Below are 8698 nucleotides of genomic sequence, written 5' to 3' on the forward strand. Positions count from 1 at the left end.
ACAGTTGCATGAAAAAGTATGGGATCCACTTGCAGAATCTGTGAAATTTTTAACAAAATAAGAAATCATACAAAATGCATGTTATTTTTTATTTAGTACTGCTCTGAGTAAGATATTTTACATAAAATATGTTTACATATAGTCCATAAGACAATCAATAAAAAACCCTGTTCAAAAGTTTGGGAACGCTTGGTTCTTAATACTGTGTGTGGTTACCTGGATGATCTACGACTGTTTTTGTTTTGTGATGGTTGTCCATGAGTCCCTTGTTTGTTCTGATCAGTTAAACTGAGCTCTGTTGAACCCTTTCCAGAAGTGACTGTATGATTTTGAGATCCATCTTTTCACACTGAGGACAATTGAGGGACTCAAACACAACTAGTTTCAAACACTCACTGATGAATCAAGAAAATTTGATTTAAACAATAAGACTAAACTTGTTGAGCTATATAACAACAATTCGTTTTCTGTCTATCAAAACAGATGTTCCCTTGTCTATTAAAATGTGTAATATTTTAAAGCGTCTTTGGTGTTTCCATGGTCCAATGTCTTTAGACAGACATTATTTAGTCACAAAGACTGAAGATTTAGTCGGATATGCGAGTGATTTACTCGCATTGTAGAGGGTTGTGATAGCTAGATGGACAGACAGACATACAGACAGACAGATAGACAGATAGACAGACATACAGACAGACAGATAGACAGATAGACAGACAGATAGATCGATAGATAGATAGATAGATAGATAGATAGATAGATAGATAGATAGATAGATAGATAGATAGATAGATAGATAGATAGATAGATAGATAGATAGATAGATAGATAGATAGATAGATAGATTTTTTTTTTCCACAATTAGGAAAAAAAAGTGTATATTCCATGTGAGCCTACTTATACCTCCAGAAAATAACTCGGCACATTAACACCACAGGAGTAAAACCTCTGGTTAGTGTGTCCAGTAATAAAGAGAGAAATTCAAATATGCTCTGCTCTGTTCTGTTTGTACCTGGCCAACAGCATCTCCGTGTGTTTACTTTACAGCTCCCCTTCTGAGAGGCTGAATTCATGGGTTCGACCCCCAGATGGCTGTAGCATGCTGAGCCTATAATTATTAATGCTCTGGTTGACGTGGGGTTTGTGTTGCACTGTTAATACACCTTGTAAGAACACACACACACCGCATGTGGTTCACTACATCATACCAATAAACATCCAATTATATTCAATCACCCCTGAGAGACTTTCACGCACAATGGCTATAAACAACAAAATACTTCGTGAACAACATAAGAACATCCTGTCTGCGCGTGTCTGCTTGTGTTCAACATGATTGTCAGTTTCTCCCGGTAGGGAAGTAATCAAATAAACAGGCTCTTAACAACAATGTGGAGAACTCACAAAAACTCTCACTCTCTCTCCCACACATGTCTTTAACAACTCTCAATTGAGAGAGAGAGAGAGAGAGAGAGAGAGAGAGAGAGAGAGAGAGAGAGAGAGAGAGAGAGTCCGTCAGCAATGTTTTCTCTATCCCTCTTGCTGTCTAAACAGATGCTGCGTGTTCGTTGATAATTTAGAGAGAGATAAATAATGTTATGTTAGACAGGCTCTGAGTGTGTGAGTATGCATGTGTCTCTTTGGCCCTTTGCTAATTTGTCTTTATGGTCTGGACGGCAGAGATAACAGCAGTCTGGGATGTTTAAGAGTATTAACTGACCTGAGCTCTGAGAACAGACAGATCACATCCTTTCACTCGTTCAAATGAACTGCGGCATTACTACGCGACTGGACCTGTCAAGTTGAGTGTTTTCCTCCATGATATCAGAACAATTGCATCACCCTGACGTTTTGACCTAATGCATCCCCAAAAATATTAAAAATTAATTTTAATATAGGAATTAAAAACATGCTCATCATATAAGAGGTGTACTCAAGTGATTACAGTATGTACACTACTGTTCAAGTTTTTTTTTTTTTTTTTTATCCTCTTATGCTCAATAAGGCAGCATTTATTTGATCAAAAATTCAGTAAAACAATAAAATAGTGAAATATTATTTGAAACTGAAATAACTTTTCTATTTTAATATATATTTGATAATGAAATTTATTCTTGTGATGTGAATACTAATTTGGTGCTCAACAAATATTTCTACACTGTAAAAAGTAAAACATTGGTGTTCTTCGTTTGATATATTTTTTTCCATTCCAATAGCCTAAAATTATTAGATTGTTAAGTAAAATTACATTTTGTAATTTATATGTGTCTTTCAATCTATTTTCTTAGATCGATACAATATAAAATTATAACATAACAATGAAATTTAAATCATACATTCGATCAAACGACTTTTATTAGATTAAGCATGGTTTGCGCATGCGCACACATGAAAACTCGAGAGAAGGTTCTGGAAGAGACCTACGGCAGCAGAAGTGGCAGAAGTCGGAGGAGGCGCGAAGCGAACAGGACAGGACACTTTGTCAGGTAAGGGAGGAATTAATCAAAATTGTACGTCTGTGTTATCCTTGCCCTTTATTTCAGCACTCACACTATAATTTTTATAAGGTAACGTTAACTAGTTCAGTTTTTATAAGGTGACTTCCTTGTCACTGTTTTACTGATAGCCAGTCTACCGCGACCTTTCTAGCATAACGTTAAAGTAATGAGGAAACTCATCCAGCATTTAAATACTTGAATAGCATTAACGTCATATCATTTTAATGAACAGATAACTTACGCAGATTAGAATTTATTATAACGTTAATTTTGACATTAGCGGTATAGCGTTAACATTGCGCCATTTTACAGCTAACGATTTTCCTGGGAAATCCAAGAACTTAATATTATCTACCGATTGAACGGATATTATGAAAGGAAAAAATATTTTTTTAGTTGTATTCATGACTAAAGCTTGAGTATATTGCATTTCTTTGCCGAAAGAAATGAATCACCTCAATATGCGAGTGACGTGTAACGTTTCCCGCTCAGAGTTTAGGCTAACTGGCTCTGCTCCGGGCGCTCAATGCCAATATGAACGCGGATTTTATGTTTTATGTTTTAAATTTGCGAAGGCAGGAAATGAATGTGAGAAATTAATTTACACTTTGAAACTGTAAAACTAAAATGGATTAATGTTTGGATTTTAATTTTAGGAAAGCTGCTGCTTGGTAGGCCTAGTTCCTGGTGCCAGTTTTGGTTGTCCAGTCTTCGCTGACACTGGTAAGTTGTTTTTGCCATTGAGGGGAGGGGTTGGGGTCAGGAGCTGATTCGAGCAGTACATTCACTACTGATCGCACTGATTCAGGGCTGGAGCACATGATTACATATGCTGCGTCCCAATTCGCCTACTTATACGCCCTAAAAGTAGGTACTCTTTTTGTGGAGAAAAAGTATAAACTTTTGAGTGTGTAGCAAAGAGTATGCAAGCCATGGGAGATAAGTTACTACTTCGTCATCTTTATCGGACGGATCTGTCGCGTGCATCCTGTCACGTAAACTGCCCTGTCAATCATCTTGTCACAGTTAAAATCCTCTATTAAATCTAATTTAATTTCCTACCGTTTCGGAGAGAAATGTAGTAGCACGTTCATCTGCCAGTCGTGGGTCTTTCATGCGGAGACTGTCCTCATGTGTTTGCAATTTGAATATAATGATGCATTTAAAAGTTAATGGCTTAACGTATCTTTGCAAATGTTCAAAATGCTGCTGCAGTTGCAATATAATGTAGATAACATTGAATAAATAAATTTTTGCCAGGTAAGATACTGATAATTAATTTACTTATGTTTCAGAAAGATGACAATTTAATATTTGACTGGGAAGAATTGCAAATGTTGTGGGAGAGGTGGCCAGCACTTTTTCAAATTGAAGAGGTCAGTTTTGGTACAAAACTATGTTGATTCTTGTTCATTTGGTATTCATAACAGTAATTTGATTACAGCTTTTGTTACTAATTTAAATAATTTGGTCAATTATTAATCCCAAACTTTGTATTTTCTGCTCTTTTCATTTTTTAGATCAGTGCAGAGTTCATGAGAATCACAACGGAAAAAGGGTGGCGTGACAAAAGAAAAGAATGGCAGGATTTTACATCGTTTAGATGAGGTATGTACAATTACGACTGAGTCAGACTGAATCAAATATGTTTGATATTATCTTAACTGGTCTGTTCTATGGTCGCTATGACAGGGTTGTACATTAACTTTTTACTTGGGTAAAGCTGGTTTTATATTCGCACATTCAGACATCCGTATTCAATAGCCTTGTTAATCACACTACATTGGACATTCAGAAGTAAATATGCCATTAAAACAATACTTGCCTATTTTGATCGACTGTGAAAAATGTTGTAAGTTGACAATGGTTGGTTGACAATATCTAGTCGCTCGTTAAAATTACAAACATTAATGTATTGCACATTTATTGAAAGTCTGAATTTATCAGAAGTCCGAATGTGCGAATATAAAACCAACTTTACCCAAGTTAACTTTTTTTGCGCGTAACACTGGTGCTACAAAGGTTAAAAGATTTTTAGCACCAGTAGCCTGAAAGTTGTCAGCACAGACTGATTTCTTTTGTAGCATGTTTGTCACACTGTACAGCCCTGTATGATACCAACATTAAAACCCTGACAACTCAATCGTTTGTGCTCAAAACGAACTCCGTCTAACCACAATGAGTGAAGATCTGAGCATGATGCCCCTAAAACTAACATTGTTAGCCTTTTCAGTGTGGTGTTATATGGAGGCAATCTGCATTTGGCTCAGCTGAAGTGTTATGGATGCCCTGGTTGTTTTAAAGGGATAGTTCACCCAAAAATGAAAATTTGATGTTTATCTGCTTACCCCCAGCGCATCCAAGATGTAGGTGACTTTGTTTCTTCAGTAAAACACAAATTAAGATTTTTAACTCCAAACGCTGCCGTCTGTCAGTGGTACAATGCAAGTCAGCGGGAACTTGACTATAAAAGTAAATAAAACACGACAGACAAATCCAAACGAAACGCCACCAACGCTCGTGACGACACATTGATGTCTTAAGACACGAAACGATCGGTTTGTGTGAGAAACTGAACAGTATTTATATCATTTTTTACCTCTAATACACCACTATGTCCAACTGTGTTCATCAATCGATTCGTGATGTCTGATCGCGCTCTGACAAAAGCAGTGATGTCTCGCCCATATACTTCAATGAGTGCTAGACATCACTTCCGTTGTCGGAGCGAGTTCAGACATCACAAATCGATTGATGAACACAGTTGGACATAGTGGTGTATTAGAGGTAAAAAATGATATAAATACTGTTCGGTTTCTCACACAAACCGATCGTTTCGTGTCTTAATTTAATTTTGGATTTGTCTATGGAAGTTTTTTCGACTCTTATAGTCCAAGTTCCCGCTGACTTCCATTGTACCACTGACAGACGGCAGCGGTTGATTTAAAAATCATCATTTGTGTTCTACTGAAGAAACAAAGACATCTACATCTTGGATGCGCTGGGGGTAAGCAGATAAACATCAAATTTTCATTTTTGGGTGAACTATCCCTTTAAAGGTTGTATCAGCGATTGCAGGCCCAAACATAAATGATCATATTCATCCTTATGATCCGCTAGCTGCACGCCCCATAAGCAGGCCGTCAAAAAAAACGCCTTTGTAGGCAGCCTAGGGTCTGAGATCTGTACACAAAAACAATAGACCGCAACAGTGCTATCAACCACTCAAAACCAAAATAGTGTTTAATTTTCTGAGATACTGATACACTCTTTATTCATTACTATGTATTGTCTTGCCAGGATATGCCAGGTGATGGACTGGAGCAAACAATGGCCGTCTTAATCTGTGAGACAGACAGACACCAGGGTTCTCATTGAGTCCACAGAGGTCCTCAGTAACATGCCCTCAACCGCAGCTGCTGTAGCAATGCTGTTTGGACTAACATATGTGGTATACCTCGAGTATCCAAAAGAACTGAAATTCACTTGAGTTTTTTCTGAAAGTTTTAATGGAACTTGGCGCAAGAAAAATGACCCCCAAAATATGTCGCCTCTCCACTCTGCTGCATAGTCAATGACTGACTGACAGCCTCCATTTCAGTGCTTTGATGAACACAGCATGGCAGAAATTCTTTCACCCCAGTCTCCACTACATCGTATTAGTAGTTGTTTGTTGTTTACTGGATGTGGCAATATCTCTGATTTGTATTTGATTTAAATTTATTTCTCTGAATTATATTTGTATTTGTAAAACAATGTTTGTTTTGCCAAAAAAAGTCTAATCTTAAGAACAGTGATTTAATAAATCTTTTAAAATAATGTTTGATCTGACTCATTTAAAATATATATATTTTGAGAGAATTTAAAATTTTTAATTGTCAATTGTGAAGCAATTTATATTACTTGCAATGAATACATATTTCAGATTGAAGAAAATTAAATTTAGACCAAGTCTCTTAAAAACCTTTTTTTTTAATTTAAGCCAATTTAAAATATTGATTTATACCAAATTCAGAAAAGAGTTTGCAGGAAATCAAGTCTGTTAAGAAACTTGTTTTTTTAATTTAAGCCAATTTAAAATATTGATTTACACCAAATTCAGAAAAGAGTTTGCATGAAATGCAGAAAATTAGTTTGAATTGAATGGTTTCTGAACATTAGGTCAATGTAAAATCTTTATTGTGAATGGTTACTTCAATTTTATTAAGTTAATCCAATGTTTCACTTTTTACAGTGTATAAATGTTGAATAGTATATATATAATGTTGCATTTTATTTATTTTTTTTTTTTGTTGTGTGGAAACTGTGATACATTCTTTGATTAATAGAACGTTCAAACAAGATTTTAAATGTCTTTACTGTCACTTTTGATGAATTGAACAATTTCTTTAAAAAAAGTTACTGACCCCAAACTTATGAATTGCATTTTCATTTATTTTTTAATAAATAGATTGCATCATTTATCAACAAATTTCCATCATGTCCAGAAAACAAAATATCAAATAAAATGGCATTAACTGTCACTTTCACGTGCAAACACGGATGTTTGCAAACATTTCACAAAAAGTATAAAGATACTTTGTAGGGGCAAACATTAGTGGAAAATTTTAATGACAATGGACTTCATGCATCCACTAAAAATAACCTTGGGTTTAGTTGGTTAAAAATAATTCCAAATATGCCATTTGGTCTCATATTTCATTATCTAATGCAATGAAATTTACATACATGGTTTAAGTGTCCAAAAACTTTTGGGGCCACTTTACATTAATTAGGGCATCTATGTTTTGCAGGATTGCTTGGAATATCTGAGCTCTAAAAACTGCATATGTGTATGTGTGTGAGAGAGCAGTAAGGGGAACATGAACATTGAGTTAACTGGTTAGGGTCTGAATTGTTGTTTTGAAAAAAAAACAAAACAAAACAAAAAAAAAACATCAGAGCTTTTCCAAGGCCGTGAGCACCTACAAGTATGAAAAGGGTTTCTATCAACAGACCCCTCAAGGGCACAATTCTCTGGTTATTATTCAAAAATTCAAAATCAACATAAATAACCTGTTAAACACTTGTGTATTTCTAAAGACACTGTACATTTTATATTTCCCGAGAGCAGATGCTCTTGATGTCTGTCAGTCAAACAAGCTGAAGTCAGCTACTACTATAGAAAGGCAAAATGCAGTAACATTGTCGAGTTTGAATTATGACAGAAACTGTATCGCTTGGGTCTTAACAATCCTGCAACAGATGGGATGGCTTGAATTTAAATGGTGCAGTGCAAACAAAATTAAGCAAATGTGTTATATTTCGTCAGAGGCTTTACAATGAATTCAGTCTAGCAAAATCATGGCAAAAATGTGTGCACCTGGGTAGTTACTGCCCCACAACAACCTATCGCATCACCCATTCTGTCCTGTCACGGTAAAATACAGTTGGCAGTTATTACATGAGTCTAGAGTCTAAAGCACTGCAAGCACTATCTACCTTCTCTCTTAGAAGTAGACTGATGGTTCATTGAAGCTATAAGCCACTTGAGGCCATGCATTATAGTGATTTTATCAAGCTTAAGGGGTGTTGTTAAAAATCCCTTTGTGGTAATACCATTATAATGCAGACACTCAAGGGCTTTTTAAAACATGATGGTAACAACAACATGCACAAATGCAGTATAATAAATAACTGAATATATTTTATTAATAGCCTAATAGTTTTTTAGTATGATGATAATTATAATAACATGTTTCTAACATGACTCATCAAATCAGATTTTACAATAAGAACATTTTATTAACTTCAGAAAATTCAGAAACTCCTTATGTATAGCATTTTAATAATGTCAATCTGACCTTACTCTACCTCTGTGGGTCAATGTATTCCTCAGATTAGTTCAGATTACTGTAAAAGACATGTTTTATTTACTGAAATGAATACCTAATATGAGCTCAGTGTGATTCTAATAGCAGTATAAAAAAGAATGAAAGACTTTGTGAGATTGTTAAAGAAAGGGTGATGAGAAAAAGTATGGGTGACACTCCATCTACACTATAAGAAACATAACGAAAATACTCCCTTAACAATCCCTTAAAATGCTCTACTGATGACATAGGCTTGCCTGTGTAAAGTTGTAGAGTTCTTTTTAGTCATAGTTTCTCTCTTATGCATTTAAATTTGGTAAATATTAATTTCATTAAGTCTTACTGTAT

The 8698-nt window shown here is 35.3% G+C and overlaps 1 long non-coding RNA gene across 1 annotated transcript; it reads left to right on the forward strand.

Moving 5' to 3' along the window:
• Positions 1 to 2400: 2400 nt before the first annotated feature.
• On the forward strand, positions 2401 to 6286 carry LOC137033057 (uncharacterized). The gene is made up of 5 exons (XR_010896798.1): positions 2401 to 2486; positions 3155 to 3221; positions 3794 to 3874; positions 4019 to 4106; positions 5799 to 6286. It is a non-coding gene; the product is annotated as an uncharacterized lncRNA (long non-coding RNA).
• Positions 6287 to 8698: the final 2412 nt, after the last annotated feature.

Source organism: Chanodichthys erythropterus, chromosome 12 (genome assembly GCF_024489055.1).
Source record: "Chanodichthys erythropterus isolate Z2021 chromosome 12, ASM2448905v1, whole genome shotgun sequence".
Classification (NCBI taxonomy): Eukaryota; Metazoa; Chordata; class Actinopteri; order Cypriniformes; family Xenocyprididae; genus Chanodichthys; species Chanodichthys erythropterus.